At 37.4% G+C, this 16,700-nt stretch overlaps 1 long non-coding RNA gene across 1 annotated transcript in view; it reads left to right on the forward strand.

Moving 5' to 3' along the window:
• Nucleotides 1–87: 87 nt before the first annotated feature.
• LOC135328956 (uncharacterized) overlaps nucleotides 88–16,700 on the forward strand; it is a 114,651-nt gene continuing 98,038 nt past the window's right edge. Inside the window, exons 1-3 of the long non-coding RNA XR_010390085.1 lie at nucleotides 88–208; nucleotides 2,374–2,409; nucleotides 3,477–3,569. This is a non-coding gene — a long non-coding RNA (uncharacterized LOC135328956). The remainder of the gene's footprint in view (nucleotides 209–2,373; nucleotides 2,410–3,476; nucleotides 3,570–16,700) is intronic.

A 16,700-nucleotide genomic window follows, 5' to 3' on the forward strand; every position in this document is an offset into this window, starting at 1 on the left:
AGCGCGCGCCGCCCGCCCCTACCTGCGCCCGCGCGCCCCCGCCTCCCCCGCCCGCGCGCCGCCTCGCACACGCGCACACACGTGTCCGCGCGCCCGCCCCTGGGCGCGGCCGTTGGTCGGGGGCGCCGCGGCCGTTGGTGCCGCCGCCTCAGGAGGGTCCGTGCCCGGTTCGCAGCGCGGGGGCCGCTTTCTGTCGCCTCTCGCCCCGGTAATGCTGGAGGGGGTGTGTGCGCTGGCGCTGGCGCCGCCGCGGGGCCGGCCGGCCGGCCGGCAGGTGTGAGGGACGGGCCACGCCGCCCCCTGCCCCCCCCCCCCCATTTTGTTATTAATTCACCTTTCCTGGGCTCGTGCCTGGCGTTTGGGAGCTTTCCTCTGTCACCACAGCCTTTCCCTAGTGGAGGGAGGGCTGGGAGAGAAAAATACCGCAGGAAAATACATTCGAGACGTGGTGTCAAAGCGAGAGTTGCAGGCACTGGTGTAAAACGCTGTTTTCCTAGCTTTCTGGCAGCGTTTGGGGCTCTTTTCCTCACTCCCCCCGCCAGGAGTGACACTACTTCTGGTTTCTAGCAGGGAGCTTTGGTAGGAAGGATGGCACGTGGTGTTCCCTGTGGCAGGCTCGTTCCTCAGGGACCTAAAGCTAATTCCTGTCGTCACAAAATGCAGCGTGTATTTTATAGTCCTGCTTTCAGATGCTGCCATGCCCAGATAGCGCATTAACAGGTGGTTATACCTACACAGCATATTAATTATATATGATTTATGCGTATGTATGTTTGCACTGGTTCCCCCAGAAGAACAGGGTGATCTGCTCGCGTGGTTGCCGCGCTTCCTGACTCCGGCAGCCTTCTTAATCTCCCTCTGAATCACAGCACACTTCTGTTTCCTATCATTGTTTGTCCTTTGGCCACCACAGCCTGGTGGCTTGTGTTATTTATGTGTAGTGAGACGGCCTTTAGAAGTGCCCGAGATGGGCACAGCAGTACGTTGTTTTAGCTGCGGTGCAAAAGCAGAACAAACGGTCTGTGCTGCAGGACATGGGTACGGAGCAGCATGTGCGCTTGGCCTGGAACAGAGGAGGGAGAAGGCAGGAAGAATGAATAACTTCCAGCATTCTCATCTTTCAGGGAGGATGCATACGGGGACCTTGGTGGTGGTTTGTGTCACTCTAGATAAAACATTTCTGCAGTAAAAAATCCCTTCACCACAGTGACAGCTGTTCTGCTTCTTCATGAGTTTGGTCAGAGTCTCTACCTTTTTTGAATGGATACCATAAAATACGTTATCTGCCTCCGAGTGCAAAGGAAGGCACCTTTCTTCTAGACCTGAAGAAGGATGCAGGAAAGTGTAAGGGCCTTAATGCTGTCCTATGATTTCTGCATTTTGTAAATGCCTGTGGTTACAGAAACAAGGGGTACCCAGTTCTCTGAAAACTGATAAATTGTTCACTAACTATAGAGGTGTATTGAGTGATTTCAGATGCTTTACTTTTCAGGCTGCGAATGGCATGGTCTAAGTTTTTAGGTGACAGGAATACCAGATTGGAAGGAATATTATGTAGAAGATATTTTCACGTATGTGAATGTGCAACGAAGTCAAGTCTGAGTATGACTGCCAAGCAGTCTCCGTTGTACTAATTCACTGATTAACAGGGCTTTCAGTAGCTAGACCTGCTGAGCCACCATCAGTAGTTGGATTCAGACCTGAAGAAACTTAGGTATTTTAGACCTCGTGTTTATATAGAAGTATCTGTTAGAGTTCTTAATCAGGATTTGGGTGTCCTGTGTGTTTCTCTGCCCTGTTCAAACACTCACCAAAACTACAGTCACTCACTGATGATAATTTGCTTTGAAACCTCCAAAAGCAAAATGAGCTATATAGAATTGTGCACATGTAGAAGCATCAAGACATGTGGCAACACTTTTTATGCCATCTTTTATCCAAGTATTTCAGAATGATTTACAAGCATTAATTAATGGAAGTATTACAACACTCCTTCTTAATCTGTAGTTTTTAATATTCTTCTATAGCAGAATATTTAAACGTGACCTGTTCTGCAGGTTGTATTTTCACTTGGCTCAGCTTCTTCAGAATGCGCATCATGTTGCCACATGAGCAGGAAATTATAGCTAAAAATATTGCTATTGTATGTGTGTGTATATGTTTTCTGTTGCAAGTATTTGGTTTTAAATACCTTTTTTTACTAACAGAATGTAGATTACAATCCATATCCATATTTCACCAATTATTTTTAATATAAAATAGAATAAATGTTTGTCATCCGTAAAACACCATTTGCATGAATGTCACAGTAAGAAGCTGTCTCTTTCTCAAGTAGCTTATTATTCTAAAGTAAGGGTGTGTTTTTGTTTGCAGGATTACTTTGGCAGCATTTTGCCTTCTGCCCATCCAGTAAGTATTACCAAAACAGGGATCTTTCTTATCAGGTTGGTCTTGGGAATCGCATGTTTATCAGGCCATAGGAGTCATAAATGAAGCATATCTTTCTCTCTTTTTCTTCCTAGTTTTGAGGCCTGATGGGACCAGCGCAAATGGTATATGAATTAGAATGACTGTTGGTAACTAGAGTAGGGGAGCCCACTCACAGTTTCAGACTAGTCCAGAAGCGTTATTACAGGAATCAGTCTGTTTTCAGCCCTCCCAAGCACTGAATTTAAGTCTTGTATCCTTTGCAGAGCCACCTAATGTAGCAGACCAACAAAAATAAATAAGAGGAGGCACAAGCATATTCATTTTTGATGTGTGGCCAATAAAAAATTTTTGTTGCATTGATGCAGCATCTTACTGTTGGTTCAGTTATATCATTATAAGCACAATATCAGTAGAGCTATGTCTGTATTAGGGATTTGCCCCCATTTAGTTATATTTTTAAAAATAAAATTAACTAATTTGGTGCAAATGTTGCCTGGACCTTAGAAAAAATTGCCTACCATTTTTGTGAGGTACTTCATGCAAAATGCTTTAATGGCCTTGCGCTTTCTCTAGGCTGTTGCTTTTATTGCTAGTAAAAGGATGAGTTTTATCCCAAAGTAGAAATATTAAAGTCAACAGAGTTGCTGTCTCTTCTTTCTTTTTAAATGTCTTTTTGGTTGCCTTTCTCATGTGAATTTTGGGGTTGTTTCCCTTTTTTACCTTTTTGCTCTTCATTTCTGTTTTCCTTTCACCTTAAACTCCAAATCTTTTTTCTGTCTTCTAAGATCAATCTGTCTATGCATTTTTAATGAATCATTTACTGTGACATATGAGCACTGAAGATACAGTATCAGGGACTTATGCATCTGCAGAGGGCTTTTTCTTCTGTGCAGGAGTAGCAGCAAGATGAAATGGATGTGATCTTAGTTTCATTCTTTTGTTCATGTGGGATGGTACCTTGCCTAGAGGCAGCACAAATATAACTTTCTTTCTAGGGAATAATGAGAAGAATTAAAAAACAGCAATGTCTCATTTTTCCTCTTCAGAGCACTGCTAGGAATAGAGGATTTCATCTGTGCTGTTGCTGTTTCCACGCTTACCACTGAATCAATATTGTTTACGCAGAAACAGCATTACAGGTAAGAATCTGTTGTGGAAGATTCACTCACAATCTCTACACAACCATTTTTAAAATGTAGAGTGGGAAACATGGGATTCATTATATCAATGGTAATATCAACAGATATAATCTTTGTCATTATCTCATTAATCTTCCCTCATGGTCTGAGTAATTCTCCCTTGGAAACTCTGAAGGAAAAGAGAACCACATTTCAGTTACTGCCCTTATATAACCAAAACATAAATGACCAAATGAGCAAGAAATTAATCTCACTCATAGAGATTTCCTCCTTACCAGCCAGCTTAGCTTTCCGTGCTGTGGCAAAAGGGCAGATATTGAAGGACATTTTTTTTTTTAATTTGGTAAAAAATTCTCTTTAGCTATTCTTAATTTTATGAGTAAGAATGTTATATGTAAAACTCAGAAAATTATAAAAGAATTTTAAAACAAATTTTCAGTTTTATTTCACTGGATAGATCGATAACATTGCTACAGATTATTCAGTGTTTTGCATTTTGTACTATGTTCCAAAACTGTTGAGGTATATTACCATCATACAGATAAAACAGCCTTAAAAACATGGATGTAGAATTAATCAGAATTTTAAAATGCATAAAATCAGAAGCTTGGCTCTGATTTTCATTTGGACAGTGTCACAGTATACATGCCCATCAAATTTTTCTCCTGTTATGCTCATAATCAAACTTAAAAAATTCTACATACAGCTGTTGAATTCAGCTGATATCCACAAAGACACAATATGCTGAAACTGTAGCCCCGTTTGGATTCAGGTATTTTGGTGTTCAGCTAAATTTTGCTTGTTCCATTCATGAGAGCAGTCCTGATGACTTCACATGAACAGGATTTGGTCTATATTATCTTAAGCAAAATTATTTCTATAGCGAGTTTGTGTGTGTGACAAATTTCTTTTTAATGTAATCAGATAGAGTCTGTTGCCCTACACTAAGATGAATTTGTTTCCTTGCTTCTAGTTTAAAAACAAACAAGTAGATGCAAAATTTTACAGAAATTAACATTTAAATGTCATCTCCATCAAATCATTGTCATTAAAGGCTGCAGTTAAGACCAATGATTACCTGTCTTCATTTTTGATCTGGTATCCATGCTTTGTTTCCTTAGAGTACTTGTGTAGAGATGCAAGAATATCTAAGCTATTCTCTTAAAGCACAGAGTGATTGTTTCTTTCTAGGACTTGCATTGTCTTGTCAGAAAAGATCATCCAACTAGAGCTTCCTGTTGCTTTCAGATACTACATTGTCTCTTAGAGTCAAAGTGTGTTGTGTCACAGGTTCTTATTAGTATGGCATATATCATGTTAATTTTGGTATACAATACATACTAAATTATATTTTTCCAAATATTGTAGTACATTCTATGATTTATGTTGCACAATTCTTTTTTCCAAAGTGTCATGAAGAGTCCAAGATGAATTCTTAAATGCCTAATCTATATTATAAGAACAAGGTTCTGTCAGGTTTTCATTCTCAGACTATGATAAAATAATACTCGTTTATACACCCCTTCATAAACAAATTCTGTTAATCACAGAAACCAGAGTGTCACAGCATAAAAGTATTATCACGTTCATTTTATGTGAATTCTTAAAATGTATGGCAACTGTCATGTTTTGCTACAGTGTCCTGACAGTGTTGCAGTGCATAGCAAACGACACTATTTTTTAAAGAATATATCTTTCCTACTTATTCTGAGAGTACATGTATATACATATATATTGTGTGTGTGTATATATAAATAATAAAACGGTATTAACATTTTCAGCAAATTCATTTCTTTGTGTGGTTGGATGGCTAAAGAAGTACATATTTTAGACTGACAATTTGTAATTAAAAAAAAAGATGAGAAATATGAGAGTAAAGAGGAGTGGTGGCCAAGTGGGGAGAGATTGTTGGATATTTACAGTATGAAGTTGTATACTCTTTAGAATTATTTTATTAATACTACTTTTGGTTCTCTTGACAACAAGGAAAATAATTTGTGTGTGTAATTACTTATGATGTCATTCAAAGTACAATAGAAGCTTTCTACAATAACTGGAGAGTGAGCAAAATTGGGAGAGTGGGCTAATTTTCCAAACTGTGATGTGTCATTCAGCTTCAGAGTTTAACCACAAATTGGAGATGTATTTTATTTTTTTAAACAACAGGCTTGTCCTTCAGGTTCTCATGTTAGCTAGAATCTCAATGTTTATCTGGTTTCCATATAGCAGAAAGTGTGTACTCGTAGTTTAGATTGTGGTATTGAAGCTGCATTTGCCTTTATTCAGAGTAAAACACAACTGAATGCCGCAATGAAACAATAGCAGTGTAATAAATATATCCCCATGGTCAAAGCTCGAAGATGAACTTGAATTTTTTCATGCTAAAAGATTGATATGGCAAACACAGGGACAGTTCTGGAACTCTGGGACTGTGTATAAGAGACTAGGATCAAGGAATATCAGAGGAGCACAAGAAAGTCAAACACGCTGTCACAGGTAGTGTGACAAGTAAGTACAATATGGATATGTTTTTTTTATAACCCAAATAGGTTTTATCAAAGGGATACCCAGCTTTGTAAAAACTATAATACTAGTGTCAGGTATAGACTTAGTTCCTAGAGCAAATTTTCTAATTGAATCAAAATAAGAGAGGTGCTCAGAAAAAAAAAAAAAGAGGAGAGTAGGCTAATTATCAGAACTGTGATATGCAATTTAGGCTCAGGGTTTAACAACAAATTGGATATATATATACGGTTTTATTAGTCAGAACTTGTCCTTTGAGTTCTCATTTCAGCCCAGACTGTTGAACTTTGCTGAGTTCTCTTATAGCAGGAAATTTCTAGGATATAACAGTTAGCCAACTGAAGTTCAAATGACATAAAGCAAGTTACAAAGCTTGAGCTGGAAACCTTAAAAAATATGGCTTCTGGAAGTCTGTCTTGGAGCAACAAATACAGAAGGTCTAGATAAGTTAGTAAATTCAGTTGTGATGATTCCAGTCAGGAATGATCAGATAAGCCAGCCAAGTTACCAGTAGCATAATTGCCACAGGCCAGGTTTTCAGAAAATAAAGGAAAATGCGATAAGTATTTGTGAATTTTAGAATTCGCTACCAGAGTTGAGTGATAGTTAAACTGAAGAAACCCTTTGAGAAGTAAATCGAAGGCTTACAGGTCAAAATGGAAGTTAGCTGCCAGGAAGAAGAGGAGGAGCAAGAGGCCTTACAGATTGCACGTTTACAGTTGGGTTTGAGTCACATATGTATGTACGCAGAATGAAAGATAAGCAACAATTATCTCTGATATTTCTAAGTCTCTCAGAAGCTAGTTTTGGAATCAATCTGGGGGAAAATTCACATTTTCTTTTTTTTGTTCCTACTTTTGGACATGCTGTCCTATTGTCTCACTTCAGTAATTCAAAACCTTGGAAAGTATACCATTCATGGGAATATTACTTGGTTCAGTTCAGTATCATAATGAAGATGAGCAAGTGCCAGTTTTTCGTTCAATGGGCTACTTAACGAATAGTAAAGTTCTCAACAGTATTGTTAAAGAATCATAACGGGAGGTAGACTTCTTGCAGGTGCAGATGGATTAGAGGATATTGGAGACTCAAACATTAGTCACTACTTATGCTAAAATGCTAAGATACTGGAGCTCCAAAACATAACTAACTGATTTCAAATAGAGATGGCAACTAGGAATCATACATCAATCAAAAAACTGCAGATATTAGATTTGAATATTGGTCATTTGGAATTTTAGAAAAGAAATGTGAAGAGCCACGGTAGTGAACCAGCAACTAATCTTTTTGTTTTTTATTGTGGTTAAAAACTGAAAAAATGTAGAATAAATGAATTATGTGGCAGAAGAAGTTGGCCTGCCTCTAGAGGCTGCAAATACAGGCTGATAAAGCTTTGCTACAAAAGAACGTGGTAGCAATAACATTTGAGACCCACTTTCTTGGAAAGAATTTTGCTACTGAAATGCCTGCTGTTAGCCGAATACTTGACTCAAGCTGCAGATAGTGACTGTTAGAATTCTAGCTGTGAAAGATGTACAGCTACATCTAATAAATGCTGATATTTATTAGAAAATTACCAAGTGAAGAGGAGCTTCCAGACTTTCTGTTGTATTTGTTACGGGTTGTATTTGCACAGTGAAATATTTCTAAATGACAGGTAACAGAAAAAAATCTAATATAGCAGTGTCCAAGCAATGAGATCTGCCACCGTTAAAGGTGAGAGATGCTGTTGCCTCTCAGTGCTTCATCTTAAAACTGCATCTTAGGCCCACAGCAGTATCTCCCTTCTTTGATCTACCAGATAAACATTGCTTTTTATTGAAAGTAGGTATGTAGAAATGTAGCAGGATCACTGAGGAAATCAGCAGTGTGACTTGGGGACAGTGTTGCCTGATGCATATGAATTGTTTTACATGTTTTGGTTTCGGCCTCTTATCAACGATGTAGGGATTTCACAGTTCTTTCACAGAATTTGAGTAGCATTACAATAAACTTGCCAGCAGGAACTCAGCTTGCAGATGCCCCTCTGTTCCTGTTTACTGTTAAAAAAGCATGCCTTGGAAGATGCCCAAATTTGTCCTACTTCAGATCTAAAGAAAGCCAGAGCAAGGTCTTAGAAGTCTCTCGTGGAACACCTAGTAGCTGTCTGCTTGTTTTTATCAAAAAGAGCATCCAGCTGTAACATTTCTTTCTGATGACTGTAGCTTTGGCAAGATGGTTGGGGTAAGCCAATCCAAGGCCATTTAAGGTTCTGTATGTTAAAACCTGTAATCTTTCTTCCACGCTCTGCGACCAGCAGATAGCCAGTGCAGATCCCAGACTCATACTGTTATACATCCTTAGTCATCGCCCTACTCACTGAGGAGCTAAATGCTTCTCCAGCTTCAACTTCAGAATAGTTTTGAGGTAAATTCATTTTATATGAATTACAATTTGGACATTTAAACAAACATTTTTATGTCTAAGATGACAAAATTCTGTTTATTCAATAAACTTAGAAGTTCCCCCAGTCCAGGCTATTTTAAAGTTAAAAGCTAACCTTATTTCCAATTAAGTAGGAAGTTTTGTACCTGAAAGTCAATCTTTTACATAAAATGACTCATTTATTTGCCTTCAACTTCTTTAGGCAATGAAAGCATACTTCTAAGGTCATCTTTTAATGATACATAGTACATGCACACTATTTTAGGAGCATCAACTAATTAACTTTCGTAATACTGTGGAGAGGAATATCCTTGTTTTATATGGAGACGTAGGGAAGCTGAAGCACGCACACACAGGTATTATTATTTTTTTCTTAATGTTGGCTAATGAGTTCCTCATGTGTACATACTTGCCCCAAAACATTTGAACAATTCCATTTGAACACCACCATTTTGAAGCTGTTAGTCAGTACCGAGAATGAGCATATTGGTAATTTAGTAGTTGTTATAACTTTGTTGGCATGTTAATGCAGTTTCTAGAAGTGTGAAATGAAAGTGGGGCTTTATTGGTCTGGGATTTGTACACAAACACAAAGCTCAAAAAGATTCAGGATGTTCATGTAGTTTTCACTTCCTTGAGAACCGAGTGTTCATATAGCAATTTAAGGTATCTCTCAGACTTCACAGGATTCAGAACTGAACAAAACTTACCTAAATTGAGGCAATACCATCATATCAGTCATATAATCTCCGTAGAGAGAGAATTAGTTTACCAGCTCAGATAAAAAGGCCCCACAGCAGATCCATGCTCCAGGCAGAAGGCCATTCTTCCTCTTTTTATCATGATTGCTGTTGAACTAATGGCAGAGCCAGTAGAGCTGTTACTGTAATTAAGAGGCTCCTCTTTCTGTGCTCTGTTTCCTAGATTATAATGCCTTTCTTTTCCAGAACATTTTATTTAGTTGTTTCACCATTATTGTAATCTGCTTTTTCTTAAAGGTCAACAGAGGTTTTTTCCTTCCAGTAAGATTTTCCTTGAAGGCCACAGGCGGTTGTGAAAAGCCTTAGTTAGCCCATGCCTTAAAGCCTGTCAGATTTTACCTTGAGAGAACAGAAACTCTCAGACTCTTGACCAGCTATTTGGAAGTCAGATGCTGGGTGCCACAGTGTCTAGCATTTCAATATCAAGGTGGATTAAAGAGTATTAGGGAAGCTTAAATAGCTCTCAGGATAGAGATTCCCATGGTTTTGAAGGCTCATTCCTCTAGAGCAGTTGCTTGGCTGCAATTTGGGTTGAAAGATCAGGGCTTTGCTCATGGAATTGTGCATTGTACTACCTAGTTATACTTTTTACATTAAACATATTCAAAGCCTGAATGTTCAGGTCATGTTGAGTGGTGGTTTTGTGTTTTTTTTGTGTTTTTTTTTTTTAAGAAAAATCAGACTACATTTCTCACCAGGTTTCATGGACATTGCCTTAGAAGTTTTCAGACACTGGCTAAGGCAAATGAAAGAAAAGAGGTAGGTTTTTTACTTGTTTGCCTCATGTTTCTTTCTTAACGATCTGCTACAATTAATAGTCCCAATCTATATTGGTTTAAAAGTTTTATTATCATTAAAGTTAAAATATCAGTCAATCCACTGAGTCATGTAAACAGCTGTGCTATTGGAGGGAAGGATTAAAGCATGGTTGGATGTTTCATCTGTATTAGCTAGCATGGAAGAATTTTACAGAACCATGTTGCCTCCAAATTAGAATGTAAGAAGAGACTCTCCCTCTCTCACTTTCCAACTAAATAATATGAAACTATTCATCTAGTCATAATTTCTGAAGTGAGTTTAATACCGTTAATGTAACTGAACTGCAATAACTTTGTTCAACTGTGGAACATTTTCCAGCTCCAAGAGTGTATAGTATATGCTATGCTGCCAGTTGGTTGGTTGCTGTGCTTTTTTGTAATTTTGTAATTGAAATTAACCAGGTATACGTGGGAATCTTATAAATAATTGCTTTAGCTATGGATCTCCTTAAGATCACCAGCATTATATTGCATCTTCGAGCAGCCTAATACTTTATATAGCCTTATATATCATATTTAAAGGAAAACAGTGTTCTCATGAACAGGAATTGCTTTCTGGAGTACAGATTGTAGTGAAAATTACAAGTTTTTAGCAAACAAGCTTAAAAGTACCAAAAGAACCTTTTTATTACTATTATTTTAAAAAGCATTGTGTTATCTTTGACTTTTTATTTTATCCTCACCTGAGAAAAACTTAGTGGGATGTATAATATATGTATGTATACTTAGAGTATGAGATAATTATTCTACATTATTGTTTAAATTCTGCTGAGGATTTATATGAGACACAGACAGGCTTTTTTGTGAGTTTTTTTAATTTAACTAGTATGTAATTACTTTTTCATCAATCATTTCCTAAAAAAAGGTAGATAAAATGAAAATATTATGTAAAACAGACAGCAAATCAGTGGGCATGAAATCATTTTTTATGTTGGTTCTGATAGTTCTTATTACTGAAAACAGCTAATATTTTTGGTAGAAATGCTGTGTTGATACAAAAATGAGGAGAAACCGTGTAAGCAGACAAGACACTGTAGAATACAGTAATTCAGTGATGGGATGCGGTTTGACAGGAAGACAGTGCTTATGAATTTGCACATGTCCAGTCCAGCTTTTTGTGAAGTAGTACAATAGATTGGCTCAAGAGCATTCACATTCTCTGTGGCTAGTGCTTATACTACAATGATAAAGTTACGGGGAAACTGGAGTACCATTTCCATCTTGATTCTGCTGTTACTTCTGCTGTTGCTTCAGTCTGATTTTCTGTTACCTTTGGAACATTACTGAAAGTTTTAATCAAGAGACTGAAAGGCTTAAAAGGGGCCTTATAGAGAAAGAATGTTGCAGACCATAGACAGGTTTGGAGAGCATGAAATGAGAGCAGGACAGGTTAGGGATGGAGAGGTGGGAAGAATGCAGTAAGTGTGTTATCAGCTTTCACGCAGGGGTCACATCACGAGAGCCTGGTAAGTGTATTTATTATGTTATCAACAATCATACTATAGTTTAATGCAAGTGACTTTGGATCAGATTTTCATTCTTGCTGTTTCAACATAAAGTTACCTCAAAACTTACATATTTTCAAGTTATTACAGTAATTTTTAAGCTCTCCTTTGTTAGGCCCCTGTGTGAGGCACATGGCAAGGCCATTTATATGCTTTAACTATTCCTGTGTTCTGGAATGGCATTTGTGCATTATTAGCAGTCTTAGACTATAGCAGATCTTTAGTTACACTCATGCTGAACTTCCACAAACACTTTAAGCCAGCATAAGCCAAAAGATACTGCCCTGCCCTGCACAAATGTTCTCGCAGCTGCACAGTTAACTGATTGGGGAACTGATTTTGGTTAAAACTAGCCCAGCAAACAAAACAAAACATTAGTTTTAAACTAGTTCCTGAACTAACCTCACAAATATTTATGTTGGCTTGAAGGTCTTCATCTTCATGGTGTGAAGACCAGTGTGTGAAGAAAAGAAGTCCCTTTTTTGATGCACGGGCAGGTTTAAACGGCATGTGGAACTGCAGCATAAATCATGGCTCCTCACTAAACCAGTGAGACATTCTAAAGGAGGCCTAACGGACACGTTTTCACCCCCAAACTCCTGAATTATGTCAGGCACTTCTTGGATAGAGCCCAGGATGTGGTCTTAGGCTTACTCTGTCTACTTTACCTGCCTTCCTTTAACCATTCTTCTGTAAAGAAAAGAGCTTGAAGCCTTATTTTCCCTAATACAAACTTTGTCAAACCAAGATATGTTTACACACCCACTAAACATTGTTCCTCCCTCTTATGACCTCTCACAGTTGATATATTCTGTGTTAGTTACATTTCGTATTTGTGCAACAGAACATTTGGAGAAAAACACAAGACTAGATGAATTATGCTTGTCAGTATTGCAGTCTGACAGTTTAATTAGCTCATCTCTTTTCTCCAAAACTATGCTAGTCCAGCAGGATAATTTATGGATTTCATAAATGTTTTATCTGTGGCTTTTAAAGAATTTCATAGTGAGAGTTTTGCTCATCCCAAATTATATACTAGAAAACACATTCACATCTCATTTATTATGTTGTTGAACATCAGAATAAAATGACGGATCAAGGTTAGTTACTGCAACTCCTTTTGTTATTCTTGCAGGTCTTGCGTAGTACTTCTGCCTACTTTTAAGTTGCATAGAGTTACTGAGACATTTACAGCTAGTTCAGTGAAAATTAAATTCCTTCTCTAAGAGAAAGTCCTTCCCTCCTTAATTTAAGTACTCACTTAATACAAAGCAAATATTCGCTATTTTATTTCCATCTTGCCATTATAAGCCTGCCAAATTTAATGCATTTTGTGTAAAAGTTATTCATGGAAGCCGCAATTTATATTTTCCTGCGTGGCACTTTTATGTAATGCATTACCAGCCTGCACTACACCTGCTGCTTCTCTCTGACCCCAGATGCTCGAAACAAAGAATGGAAAGAGGCTGTGATGCTGCACAACAGTTTGGTAGAGTTGCGAAAGACGTTCCTGTGCTCAGTGGAGCTCTGCTGGAAGGTCTGCTCTTCCCAGCTGGATGCTCACTTTGGAGTTCCTGTCACATGACCTGCAGGCATGTTGTTTAGCACAGACCTTTCTTTACAGAGAATAGGATATGGTCCTGTCAGACAGCACCTGGGCACCAACAGGGAAGCATTTCACTACTGTTTGGTGATTTTTGTTTGTTTTAAGATTCAACCCAAACATCTGGTCAAAGATTGATAAGTTATTCTGAGTTGCATTGACTAGAACACATCTCTGGAACTGCAAAAACACTACAGAATCGTTAGTTTCTTCAGCTGATGTTGAAGAATCGACTCCTACAGGACGTGAAGCAGAATTCAGGAATGTAGCATACACTGTGAAATTTGGAAGATACAGAGAAGATAAAGGACCAGTTATGGAGTTCTCCTGCCAGTGCTGTTTAAGCTGTAGTTTCCTTCCTCTTCTGAAAAGTAGCTAGGACACGGCTTTAAAAAAATTGTCTTACAAAATTCCATGGTGGAATGGGTGTTGGTGAGCTCTTAACACACGCCTTAGCTTATTGCTGTTTGTGTGTCAGTCATTGATTTATTTCTTATTTCACTTTATTTTTGAACAACAAAATTATTTTTGAAGGATAATCAAACGTTCTTTCATTATAATGTAGTGGAATAGTAGAAGAAAGATTATAATCGTGAAAATATTTGAAAGAAAGGGATTTCTTGAACTGTATGAACTTCCAATTCATTCTCACTATTCTAGAATTTTGTTTTTTCTTCCAATAAGAGTTCAGAACCCAATAGCTACTTTCAATTATAAAAGCCGCCCACCAAAAAAATCACTGATCAGTTCCCAGCTGTACTTTCTTAAAAGGTTACTTGAAAGTATCTGGAATGCTGCTGCTGAAAAGGCAGTTCAGCAGACTTTGAGGTAATACAGATTAATATTCTAACTTCTATTTTTCAGCCCTTTTCTCTTTAATTTTCTCTAGTCCTCTCCACCTTACAGCGTCCCTGTTATTTTACCTTCAGAGTGTATCTGAGATCTTTAAATAAGAGGATGGTAAAAACCTGGTTAGCTGTTTCAGCTAAATATTTAAATCACAGTTTAAATTGAGTCTCTTTAATCTAATTGATAATTTTAAAAAAGCCTTTTAAAATACCGAATGCAATATTTCAAACTTAAATTAACACACCTGAAAGACCAGCAATTTTCAGAAGGGAGGAGTATGTGCAGTTACTGATGATTTGGGGAAATGAAGGTGAGAACCTGTTAGTCTGGACCTGCCAGCAGAGATGCTGTAAGCCCGGAAGCATGGCCTCCTCTATTATACTCCTTTGACTGTGAGGTCGGGTTGGGGGGGGGGGGGGGGCTTCTTACGAGGCATGAAATGTTAGTTAATTTGTGAGCTGTGAAAACTCACAGTGGCAGATAAATTTTCCAGCAGGATACGAAGCTAAAAAATTACAGGAAAGACCAAGAATATACTTCCCCTTCCAAAATCAAGTTGCAAACACACAATTCTGTATTGTGAACATTGTATTCTCTTCAAAGAGGGTGTAGGAGATAGAAGGAACCAGAGTTGCAAGAAATGTTGCATTAGACCAGAGGAAGTAAGAAAGTTGAATTGAAATTTTTTAATCTGATACTGAAATTCAAATTTTTAATTTTGAATATTTCCATTTAAAGGAAATTTCTAAAACATTTCCAGTGCAAACATTCCAGTTCTTTTCTAAAGTAAAAATGTTGATCAGTGTGGAAATTCAACAAGCTCCAGTTTTGATTCCCTTTAGCACCATAGGGAATGATTCTTTTCTTAAGTTTAAAGTAAAGGTGTTTTTATTTTTTAACACATGAGATTGTATAAGACAAGGTTCAGATGCTTAAATTGCTTTATGATGTTGTTAGTTTTCAGAAACTACACTTTTATAAGAAGTTACTACAAACTAAATTGCCTTGAGTATTTAGAAATAGCTTGTCTGTAAAATAATTTGAATGTGTCTCTTTTATTGCAATAGTAGTTTGTTGATTTATTTCTAAATATTTGAAGCAGGTTGCATTACAAACCATGACAGAAGATATATGCTAAAATAATTCAGATTTTAACCTTTGGTGAAATACAAATTATCATAAAAATGTCAGTATGGAGATGAGTTCTGCCCTCAGACAAAAGGATTAGAAATTGTACTGGTAACATTAGTGATACACAAAGAGAAAAAATGATCACAGTACTTTTTAGTGGGTGAATTTCTAACCAGTATTGAAGTGGTGCCTGGAAGCAATACATGAAATAAAACGCTATATATCTATATATTTTTAGTAACTTATAGGTATTATTCTGATTTAGCAGGTAGTCTGTCATAGGAGTTGCTCTCTCTACATAGCATCTTGCGATCTACGTGCTGTGTTGTGGTATGCAGGTTTTTTTTTGCTGTGTGAATCCTTTCCCCATGTCTGTCATTCACCAGCCTACTGCTCTTAGTTGTGTGTCAGGAGTTACTGTGCCTTTGCTTTGCTTTACCAGCTTCCATTGTCATGGTTGTCTCAGAATTGGTATTTTATCTTTTTAGATGCTTAGGAATTAATATCTCATAATGATCTGAAGTTTACTGCTTTGAAGACTTTGAAGAATTTTTGAACAGGGTACTTGGCAATAGATGTATTGTAGCTGCTCTTAACAGTTTAATTAATGCTGTGTTCTGTAGGCATATTTTTTAGCGTGTACTGTTTTGAAACACTATCTGATACATAAGATGAATAAAGTGTGCACACTCACTAAGTGAGGCATGTTGTTTTGTCTGTGAACTCTGTAGGTTTGTAATGTTAAATTTGCCAGAGTTAATGTGTTGAAAAGTAACAAGTTACTTAAGTTAGTTAAATGTCTCTTTCTTGAGGAAAATTACCATAATGGTTACTTCTACTAAAATGCAATTACTGTCATTGTAACAATCAATCATATATTCTTGTGTAAGGAACTTTAGCTAGTTCTGAATGCATTAGAATGTAATATCACTCTGCTCGGTGTTAAAATGAGCTGCAGAGGCAGCATACCTTTAGGGGAAATCAAGTGGAAGTTCCATTCATACAGTTGTCTAAGATTGTTCAAAAAGAGAAATTAAATTTTTAAATGAAATTGAACCCAGTGGATTGTAAGAAATCAAATAAAGCATTATAAAATTCTGAAAGTTTTAAAAATAAATGAAAATTTTTTTTCCCATTACAGAGCATGACCAACCCTTAAGCAACAAGTTACCAGATGCCATTTTGGCATTTACCACTTGGTTGACAGAAACTAGGAAGTTCTCCACAAAACCCGTAGAACAGTATTGACTTGTCTGCTATGGCACGCTCTCACTTTTCTTTCTTCTACTCTTTTCTCTCTGTATTACTGAGCTTGCAACTTCTACCCCTTGTTTTCCTAACATTTCTTTTTCCTAACCTTCATTCCGTCCCCACGGTGTCTTTTCAGTGTCTTTGTACTTCTAACTCCTGTGCTCCTGCCATCAGCCCTGTTGTTCGTTACCAAATTAAAAGGGAATAAAATCCTCTGCGAAAAGTAGGAGCAAGATTTAAAAAAAAAAAAAAAAAAAAGAATTTTC

The sequence above is a fragment of the Dromaius novaehollandiae genome, chromosome 7, assembly GCF_036370855.1.
Source record: "Dromaius novaehollandiae isolate bDroNov1 chromosome 7, bDroNov1.hap1, whole genome shotgun sequence".
In the NCBI taxonomy this organism is placed as follows: Eukaryota; Metazoa; Chordata; class Aves; order Casuariiformes; family Dromaiidae; genus Dromaius; species Dromaius novaehollandiae.